This window comes from Vicugna pacos, unplaced genomic scaffold (genome assembly GCF_048564905.1).
Source record: "Vicugna pacos unplaced genomic scaffold, VicPac4 scaffold_21, whole genome shotgun sequence".
In the NCBI taxonomy this organism is placed as follows: domain Eukaryota; kingdom Metazoa; phylum Chordata; class Mammalia; order Artiodactyla; family Camelidae; genus Vicugna; species Vicugna pacos.
Genome location: NW_027328742.1, coordinates 20810850 through 20829177, shown reverse-complemented (window position 1 = coordinate 20829177; position 18328 = coordinate 20810850). Strand labels below are relative to the sequence as shown.

General features: G+C 47.1%; 1 pseudogene; it reads left to right on the top strand.

Moving 5' to 3' along the window:
• Positions 1-11892: 11892 nt before the first annotated feature.
• LOC140694452 (protein flightless-1 homolog pseudogene) overlaps positions 11893-18328 on the top strand; it is a 212803-nt pseudogene continuing 206367 nt past the window's right edge.

Below are 18328 nucleotides of genomic sequence, written 5' to 3'. Positions count from 1 at the left end.
TTCCTCTCATGAGCAATTTAAGGTTCAAGTCACTTATGAATGACTTTTTGTTTTTCTTCCTTAGTCTTTCTACCTTCAGTATGTGTGGTGAGATTATATGAATCCTTTTTATTTGTGGCCCTCCACTAATCTTTAATAATGTATCATGAGTTTAAAAGGCTAATAGACAATTTATAAGACAGAAATCCTCTAAGATTTTTCTCCTAATATATCTGTCATCCCTTTTGCCATGTATAGAAACATGTCACAGTTGGCTACCCTGTGGCGGGGGAGGAACATGATTCTGCCACCACACTCCCCTCATTCACACCAATTTGATGATCGGCTAATCAAGGATCTATGCTCCCCTTTTCGCTCACTTCTTCCTCCTTTACATTGACTTTCCTGTTCCCACTGCTTCCTTCATTCACCACATCAGGATTTCATGACCACATTCATCTCTAAATAAAATGGATATCTTCCATCTAATGTCTGATAACTGTTATTGTATATGCACACACTGACCTACACATAACCCCACCCATCTCTTTATTTTCCTATAATCTTCCAGAGGAATCAGTTCCATGATGATGATGATGATGATGATGATGATACTGACAGTGAAGACAGGGGCCTCTCAAGGATTCTGATAAAGAGGGAATCAATAAAGAGAGGGAATCATTGCAAAATTGCCCCAGAAACAGGCTAAAAATTAAATAACAGCTAAAGTGTTTAATGAATTTGACTAATATTTAACTATTTTTAAAATTTTGTAACACTGAATTTAAAATTTTAATGGGAATTTTCATTCACCCCTAACCAGGATTCAACTCTAGGACCAAAATCTAAGGACTTGTTTCTTCTAACAAATTGTCCACTAGCCTTTTAAACATGTGATCCTTTCAAAAGGGTAAATGCTGGGCTGAAAATGATCAGGATTCATATAATCTCACCAGACACAGTTAATGTGGAAAGACCAAGGAAGAAAAACAAAAAGTCATTCATAATGTCTTGAAACTTACGTTGCACAGAAGAAAATGTTAGGCAAGGTGAGTGTCAAATCAACATGACGCCTGAGTGGGATGGGGAAGCTGATCTTCCTCATCAGACATTTGTGCTAATTTGTTAGATGCCAACACAATTTCCTCATTGGATTTGCTTCTAATAAGTATAGAAGAGTTTAGGCTCTACCAAGAGCAGACTGAACTTTTTCCCCCGCTGTCAGATCACTGGACTGAATGTCCCCACAAGAAGGATATGACTATGTTTCATAGGGAAGTCTTCCTGAGAAGCAACAGGCTTTTCGAGGGCAGAACTACAGGTCCCCCCATGGAGGGCTGGAGGAGGGCTAGAGGGGACACTGGAAACACAGCAGGAGTGAGTTCAGATACTGCTGCTCAGGCCGCCAAAGTCAGTAGTGCTATCTCTAAGGATATGTCATTCTCCCAAAAGTTCCATGAGTGAAGGAGCCTGTGAACACTAAGCAGGTTGTTAAGACACAGCAGCACATAATTTGAGTGACAACACAATTAGAGTATGATTTGATATTTGGAAAATAATTAGCCCATTGTTCTTTGAAACTGCAGCAGTAGTAATAGAAATAAAAAAGACTGAGCCGTCTTGGAGACAACAATTAATAAACAATTCTAAATCTGCAGGAGTCCTTGACAATATGCAAGCAATGAGCTAGATGTGTGCTGCAGATGCCTGTTACTGCAGGGCTCACTCCTGCAAAGCACAGAACTAATTTTCTCAGCAGACAGGGGGAACCAAGTCAAGATTCCTAATCTTGAGAGGTTTACTATATGGCCGGAAAGATCAGACAAGCACACACAGCCAAATATGAATAAATGTAATCAAATATTATGAAATGTGAATGGAGCACATACGAAAGAGAAATTCCTTTCACCTGGGATCTAGACAGACTTCTTCAGAAAATGTGGCTTTGGAGATGGCCAAAGACATGGGTGGAATTTTGGCAGAACAGGATGCAAGGAATTTAAACACTGATTCTAAAATTCATATAAAAATGCAAAGGATCCCAAATATCCAAAACAACTTTGAACAAGAAAGACTTACACTATCTGATTTTCAGCCTTTTTTTTTTTATAAAGCTACAGTAATCAGAAAGTATGGTGTTGGTATAAAACAGGGAAATAGAATAATGGAACAGAATAGAAAGTTCAGAAATAAACCAACACTTATATACACAATTGATTCTCAAAAAGGATGCAGTGGAGAAAACGACCTTTTCAACAAGTAGTGCTGGAATTGTAAGTGATATGCAAAAAAAAAAATGAACTTTGATCCATACCTCACAAAATATACAAAATTTAACTCAAAGTGGATCATAGATCTTAATAGGAAATCTAAAACTATAAAACAGCTAGGAGAAAAAGCATAGGCTTAAGCTTTATGGCCTTGGGTTTGGCAAATATTTCTTTGCTATGACACCAAAAGTATCATCTATTTTAAAAAGTAACTGGTAGAGTGAACTTTACAAAAATGAAGACTCTTCAAAGCTCTTCTAAACACTGCAAAGCAAATGAAAAGAGAAGCCATAGACAGAAGCTATTTGCAGATCATATATCTGGTAAAGTTCTCTCTTTGTGTCTGATCCAGAATAAAAAGATTTCAGAACTCAATAATAATGCAAACACCTGAATGAATGAATGAGGTCAGAAAACACACTTCAGTAAAGATACCCAGATGGATCATAAGCATATGAAAAGATGCTGATTAAAGATGCCATTAGTCATTAGAGAAATGCCTTTAAAACCCAGTGAGATACTAGTACACATAATTACTAGAATGTATACGATTAGAAAGACCGACCTTACAAAGTGCTGGCAAGGAAATAGAGTAACCAGAACTGATACACACCACGAGGAGTTTACAATAGCACAACCATTTTGGAAAACTGTTTAACGGTTTCTTTAAAAAAGTAAACACCTCTCTACCATATAACCCAGATATTCCTCATCTGATGCTTTAGAAAATAAAAGCATATGTCCATACAAAGATTTGTAACCAAATATTCACTGCAATATAATTTATAATAGCTCAAGTTGTAAATAGCCCATGCATCCATCAAGAAGTAAACGGAGAAACAAAGGATAGTCTAACCAAACACTGCTCACAATAAACTATTCAGGAAAAACTCAGCACTAAGCAATACTCTGCTATAAGAAAAATAAGCTATTAATACAGCAACACAGATGACTCTCAAAATAATTACACTGAATGAAAGAAGTCAGACAACATAGAGTAGATACTGCATGAATCCATTCATCCAATGATCTTGAAAATGCAAACCAGTATGTTGTGGTAGAAAGCAGATCAATGGTTTCCAGGAGAATAGACGGGGAGGGAGGGAGGGACAACAAAATGCAGGAGAAGAGTTTTGTGGGTGATGGGTATGTTCACTGTCTTGAATGTGGTCATGGTTTCTTCGGGATATACTTATGTCAAAACATATTAAGTTGTACAATTTAAACGTGTGAAAATTATTTTGCCAAGTATACCGCAAAGCTGTCTTAAGAAAAAAGGCACTTCTGTCCTGACACAACTCAGGGCCTGATTGGAGTGAGATGATCAGTCCCTCACCCTCTCTGCCTAACGGGAAGGTAGAAAAACTCTCACGGAAGGTAAGACATGGATTTTTCATTTGCAATGTCTGCCATGTAATAAAGAATTTCTAGACATGCAACATGTCAAGGCTATATGATGGATAAAATGAGAATAAGAAATATTAGACAAAGGATGAAAAGGCCCAGGTGATGTAGGCATCAGAGTTACCAATAAAGGCTATAAAATACTTTTAATATATTCAAGAAAATAAGGAAATGATGGGAGAATATATAACAGGGTCAAGACTTTCACCAGAGAAATATACTGGAATGTATTTTTAAGAAAAGTCAAATACTCTAGAACTGAAGCTTTCAGCTCTGGAAACAGGTAAACAGGGCTAATTAGGATCCCTTTTAAGTAAAACTTTCAGTAATGCCGGATAAAATACAACAACAAAAGTAACACAGAGCTAACTGGAGTGAGAAGTTCCCAGGTGACAATACAAAGAGGACACTTAACGCCAAAATGGTAATCTTATGAGCTGATGCCACCGCACCCTGGAGGGAAGGGGTTTTCATCTGCACATAAATAGGGATACAATGTCCATTTAGGAAAAAGGGTCCATACCAGATGTAGAAGAGTCTTCCTTTATAAAAGCCTCTGCATAAGACGTATTGGAAGACTTGCCTCTTCACTGTAATAAGACTCAAAGTTCTCCACATGTGCACACAGGAAAGGGGTGAAACAATCGGTTCTGTAGGGAAAAACAAAGTCCCCCTTAAAAAAATCTAATCTCCACGCCCCTGCTATATATGAATGTGGAATCCAAATTGATACTCCACTTAAAATTCCGGAATTCCCAAACCAAAAAATATAATAATCGAAGGTTGATCATATCATGTGGAGCCTTAGGATAAGCAACACAAAATTGTTCTCTATGGGAACTTTAAAAACCAGGATGTCAGGGACAATCATAGGAAAAAATTGTACTCACTATAGGGAAGCTCCCACAACTCTACAAACACACAGACACACAACTGAAAACAGACGGAAATAAGTGCCACAGGGAAGAAAGAGCTAACAGTAAGACACAGGGCGATTAATATTCCAGAGCCTAAAATTATGAAGCAATCTAAGAGAGAGCATAAAATGAGTATGGCTGAATCATTTAGATAAAATGAATCTTATGTAACATAATGAATAATCAGGACATCATGAAAATAAACAGATCAATTTTTTAAAGAACTAAACAGAACTTATGGAAACAAAATACAGATATAATTTGGTATATAAAATTCAATGAATGGGTTAAGGAACATTTTAATCTTCAATATCTAGGGTGTTCATTAAAATTCAACAGTAATCTCTAAAGTAATTGTTTAAAAAGAGAATAAAAATAAAGAAGTCAAAATGAAGAATGCAAAATAGACCAGTCACTATTCTAAGTTCTTCATCCATTTTATCACTTAATGCTCACAGTCTTTGAGGTGGATAGTACCACTTTTTGTATATGAAGAAAGTGAGTCTCAAAGGGATTACGTATCCTGGTTACATGGTTAGCAAGGGAGGGAACTGAGCCCGGATAGGCTGTCTCTAGACGCCATGCCCTTAACCATGACTGCAAGGTCTGTAACAGGCAGGAGAAAAGCAGAGCAAAGCAAATAGAAATCACAAAGCGAGATGCCAGAAACAAAACATCATCACTAATCACAATGTATTTAGATGAAATAAATAATGAGTTAAAAGATGTACAGGTTTCATTTGTTTACCTGAGACAAAGCAGAATTAAAACTTAAAACTGGTTGAAAGCTTAGAATAACAGAAACAGGTCAAAACTTACAGCCAGAAAAAGAGACACCTGAGAAATACTAATCAATGGAAAGGGAATCACTCAAGTCTCCCTCAGGTTCATAGGTACCTGAAACCCACCTTGGCCTGACACTTACCAGCTCGGTGCCTGAGTGAAACAATCAATCCCCTGGAATTTTCGTTCACTCAACTGTGAATGTAAGGAACGATCCCTCCTTTCATCCAGCCAACTTGTATTGACTGCTATGCCACGGGTACTGTCCAACCCACCTGAGGTCCTTCAGTGAACAAAAAAGGATCCTTGTAACTGTAGGACTGAGGAAGAGCGGAACATAAACTACAGTCGTGACAGTCATGTGAAATATATGGTATTCTAGAAGGTGATAGAAATAATATGATCAGGGAGAGGGGGTTTCTGGGGCAGAGACAAGGGGAAGGCAGTTTCCAGTTTAAAATGAGATGGCCAGAGTGGGTCTCACTGGGGACCTTGAGAAGGGGGTGCTAGTTGCTGAGCTTCCTCTATCACAGCACCACACACTGGGTGACGGGAACCACAGAGGCTCCCTGTGTCACAGCCCTGGGGGTGGGGAGTCTGCAGGCAGGGTATCAGCAGGGCTGGTTCCTCCTGAGGGCTGGGAGGGAGAGGCTGGTCCAGGCCTCTCTCATTGGCTTGGAGACGACCGTCTTCTCTCTACATCTCATCACGTCATCTCCCATGTACACGTGTCTCTGTGTCCACATTGCCCCTTTTTATCAGGACACAAGTCATACTGGATTAGGGCCCACCCTAATGACCTCTTCTTAACCAATGACTTCTGCAACAACCCTATTATCAAATGGGGTCATGTTCTGTTGTCCTGGGGATTCAGCATATGAGTTTGACAGAGACCGACCGGGGCAACAGGCCTGTGGGTGCATGTCTGATGTCCCCAAGGGCCAGCAGGGAGGCCAGTGTGGCTGGAGCGGAGTGAGCCAGGGAGAAAACCGGAGATGAACTCAGCTTAGGGAGGGGGAGGAAAGCTGTAAGGTCACCATAAGTACTCTCGCTTCTTCACTGAGTGAAATGAGAAGCCATTGCAGGATTTTGAGCAGGGAAGATCATACCCAGGGTCACAATCATGCCTGATTTAGGCGATGAGGATAAAAATATTTAGGCTTTTGAGCTGATAATAGTTAGACTTCATGTTGGATTTTGAGTTGATGGTGTAGTAAATGAGACTCTGGAGGGTGTTGGGATAAGGTGCATGCATTTATCATGTGGGATGGACAAGAACCATTGGGGCCAAAAGGAAGAACTTGGTAGAATAATGGCCCCCAATATGTCCACGGTCTGATCGCTAGTACCTGGGAATATGTCACTGTGCATGGCAAAAGGGATTCTGCAGGTGTGATTGTCAAGGACCTTGGGATGACAGATCACTGTGGGAAAGCAAACGTCATCACGGAGGTCCTTAGAGGAGAGAGGCAGATTGGTCGGAGAAACAGATGTGAAGTGGCAGCAGAAGTCACAGTGACACAGGGCCCGGGGCCAAGGAGTGTGAGCCCCTCCGCAAGCTGGGAAAGGTAGGAAGATGAACCCCTCCCAAGAGCCTCGGTGTGGAACGTAGCCTTGGTCACACGTTGGTTTTAGCCCACTGACATTGACTTCGCATTTCTGCACCCTAGAACAGTGAGACAATGAATGTGTGTTACTTTAAGCCACTGAGTCTGTGGTCCTTTGTTACTACAGCAATAGGAAAGGAACTCAGGAACCAACATGAACATGAACCACTGGCTGCCTGCTGTGCTGGCAGGAAGTCCTTTGTCTCTGATCCTGGAGGAGAGTCCTGTCTTCTGGCAGCATCCACAAACTACCTCATGCTAACTTGGCAGCTTGCAGGTGGTCAAATCTTAACCCTGCACAGTTCTTGATATTTAGTTAATAAAAAAGATGGTGTCATCATGGGTATTTTTCCATCTTTTAAATACACTTCAGTCTTCTAATCGAGAGACCGTGTAAATAGTTTTCAATCTTAATAATAAGTAACTGTGGTTTTATTTGGTTACTTAAATTATGAATAATAATATTCACATTAGTAAAAGTTATTAAAATCAACATTCTTCAATGAAAATATCAAGTTTCTTTTTGCATGAACATGTATTAACTACAAGAAATGTTCCATGCTTGTTCTAAGATTTAGTGTTAGAGTCTTAAATAACAGTATTTTCCTCAAAAGGTATTATGGCGAGGGGATTTCTTTTGGTGGAACAGTTCCTACATAAAATTTGATGCATGGCTCAGACCACTGGGAACATAGAGATGATAGAAATAAGGAGGCATTATAAACACAGAACAATTTTTAAAGGAATTTAAAAACTGGATGTGTGAAAACAAAGAATCAGAGAATATTCTGGTGAAATAAAAGTATTTTTCAGCTTAAGCAAGACACTGGGTGAATAAATCTAAAATGAAAAAACCACCCATAGATTAGCAGCGAGACATGCATGCAGTGTGACTGATCAAAACCAAGTTGTTTCCAAACCAGTGTGCAGGCATGATGCCTTCATGAATCAAGTCTGTGTGGCACCAGGCCACCTCGAATACATGTTGATGAGGTATTTATAAGCTCTTCAACATCCCAGCTCAAAGCCCACACAGGAGCCACACGACCATCACCTACACGTCTGCAAAACACACATCATAGTGAATAACACTTCTTGCTCAGTAGCCTGTGGCAGGGCACTGTGAGCAAACAGAGATACAGGGACACAGGGACACAGAGGCACCTCCCCTTACTCAGCTGACAACCTTCCGTGCATTCCTGGGCACAGGATTGTCATAATGTACACCATGCATTGATCCTCCTCCTAGGAAAGAAACGACAGAGTTGTCCTCAGGTTTGAGCAAGGGTGGCCTGGGGATCTCAGAAGAGCTGTTTCAGCACAACCAATAGAAATGATGGCCACCGTGACCACGAGAGACGTCCCATGCCATCTCGGTAGGCACTTGGGATCCTGACAAAAGCTGGGCTCAGTAAAGGGTTGAGTAGAAGGCACAGACCTGAGGGATGCCCCAGCAATAGGCAGGAGGTAGGGCCTGGTTTATACTGCTCTGGGTGTATCTCAGCCTCATCCGAATACGAAATCAGAAATTTGCAAAACAGCAGAGCTGGGATGGATCACCTACTCCAGACTCCTCACCTTACAGTTAAGAGGGTGGCAGCCCTGACAGGCAAAACAACATGCTAAAGGCAGAGCGTGGGAGTGGCAGAGCCAGAGGAAACACACAGTTGCCACCCCCCGTTCAAGGCCGCTTACACTGAGTATGGGGCCAAGGTTTCCAACTAGGAGAATGACACAGTGTAAATACTTTGTCCCCCCCAAAACCCCAAATGTTTTTTAAAGGCACAAAAACTCACCTTAACTAGCTCTCTTCTGAGGGGGAGCTCTTCTGTCTCCGTCTTTCTGTCTGTCTCCATTTCTCTCTCTCAGACACAAACACATACAATTTTGTGAAAGGGGAATTCCTGCCATACAAAGACAGAATTCACATCTTCAGAAAGACACTTGACAAAGCACGTTTCTCAATTCAAGTCTTTGTGTGAGGTCTGAGCAACTGGCTTATCTTCTAGAACAATTGGTGGTTCCAAAATCAGGAGATCATCTTCCCCAAAGGAAGAGTTCTGGTCCGTGTTGATGAAGTTGGGGATGTCACATTTCATGAGCCTGTTCGGCTCCTCCTCTGGCCACCTGCTGCATCTGATGGCTTCCTGGAGCCGAATATCACTGTCAAGGGTAATGGTTGAGATACCAGCTTTGGCCTTGTCCAAGTGGTCCTCTTCCTTGACGTAACAGTGAAAGAGGGACCGAGATACGTCTTTGCGCTGCCAGAGAACACCTTGGGCAGCAGCAGTCTTCCAAAGTCTGACACAAAGCTGTTCAGTCTGAATCTCTTCTCGGGAGACTCTGCATTGCTATAAAGAAAACCAAAATAAAAGATCGCTCACAATCTAGCTCGATGACCTGAAGAATCATAGTTTTTGCCACTTACTGTGTGTAAGTCCCTGCACAGAGCACGCTTACAAGCACTGGAAGTGAGAGACATCACTTCTGAACACATACAATTAAACCCAAGGCAAAAGTCTCAAGTGAGGGCCCTTGGACCATCCTGAAAAGACATCATTCCCTGAGAATCCTCAATATTGCTGTATCGCACAACACTGTTTCTCAATGGGACACTCAGATAATCTTCATCAAAATTAAAGTTCTTCTTAAAATGCAGAATTCTGGGGTACAGTCACTCCGAGTCTCCAGAGGTAGAGACAGGTAGTCTGTATTTTCAGAGCCGCCAAGATAACTAAACACGCTCAGGTTTAACACCGCCGTCTACATCTGGTCACGACAATGATGTCTCACGGGGTGAGGGGGTTGCCATGTGTGTCAGGGTGCTGTCCTACCCACGAGACTCCCCTGATTTTCAGAACTGTCAGTGCTGCCCCATTGGGCAAGATATACCACCATTTCACAATGCATATGCAGGGCCCCCGACTGACAGATACAATCAGTGATAGGAGAGGGGACAAAACTCAGGTTCCTGACCCCTTGTTTCACTTACTATGGGATAAATGATCAATTCAAGGGTAATACATCAGTGAATGAGTGAATAACATGACTCTCGTTACTCCCACGAGTGCCTGGAAGAGCGAGCCTGGGCACACTGAGAACCATTACAGCCCATCTCCTTAATTTCCATCCTTCCCAGATTTGTGTAAAGGTTACTTGCACACAGGCAGTGACTCCTGAAGGGCAAGAATCATGTCTGAACACACTCTCAAATCCAGAACAGAACCTGACATCAATTAGGATCTGGAGTCTGTGTTTCGCGAATGTGGAATCTCAGTGATTCCAGCTCTTACACCTTGCCTTCCCATCCCACCCCTCACGATATAGCCCTTATGACCAGTTCTCCCGGGGCTGGGGCCACGGAACCCATTTACAGGACTGGAAGAATCTGATCATGTAAACCATCCCCCAGATTATCATCAAGAGTCACCTGCATTTCAGGGATCAGTAATCCCAGAAGCTTTGCAGTTCAGGCAGCTGAGGGATGTTTATGTCAGCTCTGTCTTCTACTGTGACTGCCTGGGTGACATCAGACAAGGAATTCTGAAAAGCCTGAGCTTTTCCTTTCAGGAATAATCTGCTTAACAAATCTCATTGACCATTTAACAAATGTGATGTGAAGATCAATGATTTACACAGGAGTATAACATTCACTAGGTCGTGGATTTAGAATCAGAGAAAAATCATTTGAGAAAGATTGACGGAATGTAGCTTTAATGCAAATTTAAATATTCTTACCTTTCAGTAAATCATCTTCTTCCCCTACTTATCACTTCACCCAAGTTTAAAAGATGTTTTAGAACAGGGATGAGTGTGCCAGCCATCTGTGACCCAATAACCTAAAATGTCACCTAGGGAAAAGAGGGGAGTAACACATTTTTAAAAAGTATGGTAAGGACAGGGGGCCATCCCCCAACTCCACTCTAAGAAGCTCAGAGTAATAGCTTTCCTACCTGCCTTGGGAATCAGCTGATATGAAAACCCACCTAGAAACCACACTGTCCAGCAGCTCTTCCGTAACACAGGCTACACTTTCTCAGGATTAAAATTGGGTCCAGTAACCACTTCACTGAAGAATAAAGACAAATGAGAACAAGAGAGTTCTTCCCCTCCCCAGGGGAGAGCCCAGACCTTGGGCTGCATGCACTGCGCCCACCTCCCAGGAGAAGGATTAACTGGAAAAGGACGTCCTGGGAAACAAGGGCAGCAAAGGTAGAGATGGGAACAAATAGACCAGCTGGCCTGGGACAGCCCCCTCCGTCGCTGCCTTGGCGGCTGCCTCTGCCCCCTCAGCACATCCTACCCACCTCAGGTGGCTAAGCTGTCAGGGAAACTGTGCTTTGCGACCTGGGGCAACAGAGGCTGCCCCCAGGCCTAGCTGCTGGGGAGATGGGAGTTAAACCACTAGCTCCCAAGTGGCAGGCTCCATACCCTCGCCATCACCCCGCCGCCCCCGCAACTTAACGTACCCCCGGGGCAATATGACCCTGAGAAGTGTGACCTGGGAACGAAAGGCAGCAGAGGCCGCCCCCAAGTCAGGCCTCCAGGGAGATTATCCTCCAGCTGGCAATAGGCAGCAAACCTCTCCTCTCCATCCCCTGATCTCACCGCGCCCACCTCCCAGGAGCAACCTGACCTGGTGTGGTGTGTCAGGCGAATCTTGGGCGGGAGAGGCCGTCCCCAGGCCAGGTCAGGGGAAAGGAGAAGTGGCCCCATTAGGCAGCTGCGATGGCCGGGTGCCCCTGCCCCTCGACCTCATCGCTTCCGCCTCCCAGGGGCAAGCTGACCTGGAGACGGGCATCCGGCTTCTTGAGAAGCAGAGGACGCCCCCAAGTTTGGCCGCGGGAAAGAGGGGAGCAAATTGACAAGCTCCGCGCGGCAGGTCCTCTACCCCCGCCGTCGCCACCCTCGCAACTTAAAGGCACCGCCCAGGGCGCCCCTCCCCCAGCAGGCTGAATGGGACAGGTGTGTCTGCTGATCTGGAGCAGGAGAGGCCACTCCCACACCAGGCCATCTGGGAGATGGGAGCCAATCCACCAACTACCCAAGGCATCCCCATCACCCCGCAGAAGCCACCGCTCCTGCCCCCTGACCTCACGGTGGCCTCCTCTAGGGAGCAGGCTGACCTGGAGATAGACGTCCGGCGAACTTGGGGCAACAGGGACCGCCCCCAGGGCAAACCACGAGGGGAAATGTGAGCAAATGGACCAGCTTTATGGGAAAACCTGCCGCTGCTGCCACCAACCCCAACGTACCACGCCCGCCTCCCGGGGTCAGGCCGACTAGGATACACGTGTCCCGTAACCCAGGGCAACAGAGACCGCCCCCAAGACAAGCCGCGGGGAAGATGGGAGCTAATGGGCCCGCTAACCCGCTGCAGGCCCCCGACGCCCGCCACCCCTGCACCCTGACCACCCTGCCTCCCGCCCCCAGGTGGCTAAGTGGGACAGTGGTGTCCCGGATCCTGGGGCAGCAGAGGCCGCCTGCAGGCCATGCGGTGCAGACTTGGAGCTAATCCACAAGCTACCCCGGGGCAGCCTCCCTATCCCCGCAGCCACCAACTTACCAGCTCCCTGACCGCACCGCACCCATCTCCCAGGAGCAAGCTCTCCTGGAGTCGGACCTCAGGCAAATCTCCAGCGGCAGAGGTCGCCCCCAGGCCAGGCCGCGGGGGAGAGAAAAAATGAAGCAGCTCCCTGGAACGGACCCCCTCACCCTGGCGCCGCCGCCGCCGCCTTCCAGGAGCAAGCTCACCTGGAGGCCGGCGTCCCGCCTCTAGGGCAGCGGAGGCCACTCCCAGGCTCCGCCGCGGGGGAGAGCGGAGCGAATTGACCGGCTTCCCCGCGGCAACCCCCCTCCCCCCGTGGGCCCTGCACCTTAACGACACCGCCCCCACTCCCCACTCAGCAAGCTGAGTGGGACAGGCGTGTCCGGCGACCTGGGGCAGCAGACGCCGCTCCCAGGCCCGGCAGCCGGGACAACGCAGCTATTCCACCAGTTCACCAGTGGCAGCTCCGCTCAGCCCATCTGCTGCTGCCGCCGCCCGCTGACCTAACCGCCCCGCCTCACAGGAGCAAGCTTACTTGGAGACCAACATCTGGCGAATCTCCGGCGGCCAAGGCCCCCCCAGGCCACGCTGCAGGGAAGAGAAGAAATCGACCGGCTTCCCTGGGAAGCCCCCAACCTCCGCCGCCGCCGCCGCCTCCGCCTCCCCAAACCATTGCACTAGCCTCCTGTGGTCAGGCTGACTATGATGATGTGCACTTGCCTGAGCACTTCCCTGCACCCCTACACTCCCTGTACCTCTGCACCCCTGCCACTCTGCACTTCTGCACTGCCTGCACCCCCGCATCCCCTGAACTGCCTGCACCCCCAAAGCCCCTGCACCCCTGCCACCATTTACACCATTGAACTTCGTATACTCCTGCACCCCTGCATGTCCCACACACCACCTCTTGGGCCTGTGTCAGAGCCTCTGCCGTTAGACCAATGCACAGGGACTCACATCTTTGCCAGTATATGATGCATCAGTGGACGTCTGGGGTTGGCTGCAGGAAGGTACATGTTCCCGGTCACTAGCCTGGGCGACTAGGGTGATCTCTGTGAGGTCACCCAGGACGGGCTCAGAGATGCTGTTCTTTGGGAAGAGATGAGTTGAAACCGGTCTTGAGGGCAGAGCTGTGCTCACCAGGCCGTTCACGCTTCATGTTTTACACAGGGCTTCGGAGAAGTGAAATGGATCCGGCCAACTAATGTGAAGGAAAAGCCCAGCTGGGCTAACAAGCTAAGTCACAAATCTAAGTGTAACAAGTGTCAGATTACTGATCTGAGTTCTGCTGGGCTAACTCATAAATCTGAAGTTTAGTGTCAGTCTATTGGGCTAACGAGCTCAGTCACAAATCTAAGTGTGATAATTGTCAGTTTACTGATATAAGTTCTGCCAGGCTAACTTGTAAATCTAAAGTTTAGTGCCAGTTTACTGGGCTAACAAGCTAACACATAAATCCAAGCTCAACAATAGTCAGTAACGTGATCTGTTCCAAGTTGATAAGCTCCAGTGTACTAATTCCTTGCTTTTTGTTGTTTGAATCTTATTGGCTAATAGCCCCATACTTATAATTAACCCTATAAAACCTCATGTGCACCTCTTGGAGGTGCTCAGAGCTTCGGAGTAGAAGCCCCTCTGAGCCCGCCGGTGTAATAAATCTGAGTACTCCAACCCTTCGAGTGGTACTTGTTTCTTGGCTGGCCTGTCATTTCTGTAACATTTCGACCGGCCTACTGTGCGCCCACCTCAGCCCTGGGCTCTGAAGCAGACCGACTGGCTCCCACTGTCAGGACCCAGTTTGGGTACCTGAATGGTCCCTTGTAGGCATCCTATAACTTCTCAGGAAGAGGTCTGGCTGCTCCCACCCCATGGCCCTCCCTCCCACTGTGCTGGCCCCAGGAAGGTTCCTTATTTGGGGAAGAAGGCAGCCCACCCCCTACCCCACCCCTCACCTTTCTCTAAACCGGGCTGGTGCTCTCTCTGCCCTTCAGAGTCTGGAAAGCCATCCCTCTTCAGTTATGTCCCTTCTGAGATGGACTTGCTTCCACTCAATTCTAGGCGAGGATGCACCATGGATTGCACTGGGTAAGAGAACCAAAATAAATAGTTTCTTCTCTGAGGTTTTCTGTTTATCTACTGGGGCTGGGCTGTGTGTAGTTTGCTACAGCTATTGGTGCGAGAGGCTAAAGCCGCCTGTGTGTCCTTGTTTTCATCTCCCTGCTGTCTTTGGGTTTTCCCTAGACACTCCTGAGACATTTACTTCTTTTAATTTTATTCCTGTCATTACACAGGAGACCTACTGACATGGAGATAAGGTGTTGGGGGAGTAGGACAGATTAGGGCATCTGTAGTCCTGTGATTATTTCTCATTGAGCCTGTGCCCTGAGCTGTGACCTCCACAAGTGTATCTCTTTCCCCCCAACCCAATTTGGGTGACACAGAAGGTATTTCCCATCCCCCAGGTAGGTTAGGCTCTGGTAAAACACTTTCTCATTTAAACAAAACAAAACAAAACACAACCCCCCACAATGGAAGAGAATGTTCTGGGTGTATTTCAATAGAGCTATTTTTTCCTTTCCTGGCAGGAAGCATGAGGAGTTTTCCTATAGTCTTCACTCTGAGAACAGGGTACGGACCTGGAGGTAAAATGCATGAAAAAGAGCAGAGGGCCCCTCTGACTGGCCCCCTGAAGCTGTCACAATCAGACTTCCCCATGCTGAGCCTCCTGCTGGCCTCAGGGACCTGTTAAATCTGCCTGCCCCCGGGGTTCTTACAAAAGACGGTTCTGCCCTGGGAGCTGTGACTCTCCAAGCCTGCCCGGCTGCCTCTCTGGGTTGGGAGCAGCTTTCCTCCTCAGTTTTCTTGTGGATCTAAGAAGAGCAGTGGGTTTTCAGCTCCCTCAGCTCTGGTATTGTTTTCAGGACAGAAGGAGCAACTTCTGAGCTCCTCATAATCTGGACCATAGGCTGGAAGCCTCCCCTCCTCTGCCTCCATGCAGAAAATAATTGGCTGTGGTTCTAGCCGAGTTTCTGAAGATTTCAATTTAAACACACACATCCCAGCCCCCACAGGAGCACACAGTCCCATAAATCCCTACAACTTCCACTGGTAACTACGGAGCTGATGGGACACGGGTTTCGGGGCCGCAGAGGCCTGACTGCACGACTTGCTCCGTGGACTATTTATGTGGTTGTTCTGGGCTTTGTCTGAAGTGGCTTGCTTACCGCACCTGGCACATGGGAAATATAAAATAAGCACTAGTACCTCCACTTTTTCTCCCTCTTGGGCCTTCCAACCTAAAAACTAATAAGTGAACTCAGACAGCCTAGTCACCACAATGAGGTCCGTCCAGCCTGGCTCTCCTGAGTGACGGGCACTGACTTGCACATTAACTCAGAAAATTAGGGGACCCTCCTTCCTCTAACTGGGCCTCTCCACACAACAGGCATGCCCTCAGCTGAGACGGGGCCAACCCCCACTGAAGTGTGTGCCGGTGGATTCCGTGTGAACTGGCCCTGCAGGGACATGAACCTGCAGTGAGGTGGAAGGTCAGGAGGAGAGGGGTCCCTGCTGGGGCAGCAGGGGACCCGGTAGCACCCTGCTCAGCCTGGTGCTTGGGGCTCCCCAACATCTCCTACGGCCCCCGGGTCTGCTCTGGTCCGGGCCACTCCATGCACCCTCCCAGTATCTTTTCATTAAGTCCCCTTTTTTGCTTTCATCAGCCAGAGGTGGCTTCTGTTGCTTGTTCAGTGAAATAGTGAATCAGGAAACCAGACCATTTTTAAGATCAGTAAAATGCCAACCTCCGTCAGCCCACCGGGCAGACCGTGCTGCACAAATTCCCGCACAGGACTGTGCAAATGCCTTACGTGAAGGGTCCTCATCATCTGTCTTCAGAGATACAGAAGCTGGTGGTTCAGGTAAAACCTCATGGAGGGATTGAGGAATCCAAAGCTGGTTGGTTTCAAAGACTAACGGGTCGGACCAAACCCCTGAGCTGTGGTCAGAAGCCTGGCTCAATGTCACGCAGACTCAGCGCCCTAAGTGTCCGGTGGGGCCGGTGCTGTTCCCTTTATAGGCTCTGGTTGCAGCGTCACTGTAGCCCCTTACACTCAGCAGGGAATCCAGCCCTCTTAGCCCCCACCCTGAGTGTTCCATGACACAAATCTCGGGAGTGTTTAATTTTCATCTTTGTTTAGGAGGATGAAGGTGGTTCAAGAGGAGACATAAATTCACACTTAGTGACACCATGTCACAGCCAGTACCTCCTCCTTGGAGAGCTATGTGCTCCCACAGTGGTGGCTGGGGGGCTGGGCAGAGCCCCTCCACTGGTCACAGAGGGACTCACTCCTCTGGCTGCAACTGATGGGTTGGACAACCAATCCAGAGGGGACAGAGCATCTTTTCTGGGAATTTGGAACTGACACACAGAAATCAAGTTCACTCATCTGGGGATTGGGAGGAGGGTGGGAATCGAATGAAACCAGAGCAGGAGAGAAAGTTACAACTGAGTGAGAGAGAGACAGAGAGTCTGAGCTTGTGAGAGCAAATAGTGGGAAGAAAGGATAACAATCAGGGGACAGAGGAATTCCTGCTCCTGGCTGTCTAGTGTGTCCCAGCCCATCAATGAACCTTCCAGATGGTTAACATCATTCCAGTTCCAGTTTTGTAGATTAGGAACCAGGCCGAAAGAGACGGGGGTTGGCTTTGGATGCACAGTTAATTTAAGTGCCACTGTTCCCCTCACTTCCCACTGCCTGAAGGCACCATGATCCTCACAGGGACCCTGCTTTGCTGACATCCCAGCACCCTGATAAAAGGGACCCTGCGGGAGTGAGAACCTCTCTGAGTGTGGAGAGTTCCCTGCACCGAGATGCCATGCATCAGCCGGCTCCCGCTCAACCCAGGTTAACATCTCCCCAGCTGTGCAGTCTCCCGACCTGCTTCCCTCCCTGCCAGGCACCCCCGTTCTTACCACCGAGTGTACTGCAGGAATTCAGGCACAGGGATGCCCAAAGCAACACGAGCCCACCGGCTGTACAAACAGCAGACTCCCAGCCCCACCTGGGCTCCAGGGGGATAGTAGGTGTCTTCACCTTTCATGTATCAAAGGCAATCTGTTTCTTCAGCTGGAGGCTATAGAGAAAAATAAAATTTCCAAAACATTGTTCAGTGAGGAATTCCTCCAAGGACCTGACTCCAGAGTCTACAAAGAGTTGTGCTGGCCGCTCCTACCCCCGGACTTTGGGTGAGGTGGATTATTGATCAGCACAATCGCCGGTGGCCCAGCTCCTGGGTTTGGCTGACCAGAGGGGGCTGGGGGAATGGGTAAGACCAGGGCACTCAGGAAGAGCACAGAGGACCTGGCCTCTCCCCTCTGCACTTGTAAACTTTCACCCAAATCTCAAGGCATCAGACAGAGTGCAGCTACCACAATAATGAGATGCTCCCAACTCTTCACTCACTCCTGTCCTTTCACTTACGTGCTGAGCATCCACTGGGTCACAGGACATGACACACAGGATGGCTGATGGGACAGGCTTCGTACTTCCCCCTGGATTCTGTTCAATCTGATGGAAGAATGATCACTCATAAATGGTTTCTCAAAAGGATACATAGACAGAATACAAACTGCAGAGTGAATCAAATTTTAAAATATAAATGAAGATCCCCCAGTCACCCCGCCTAAGGTTAACAGCATAAAGAAAATAGATCTTGCCTTTGATCACCAAGGAAGTGGTCACCCTCTCTCAGGGGGAAAGGAGAGTTATTCTTTGAGCAGGACACAGAAGTGCTCCATCGGATTGGACCAGGACCTCT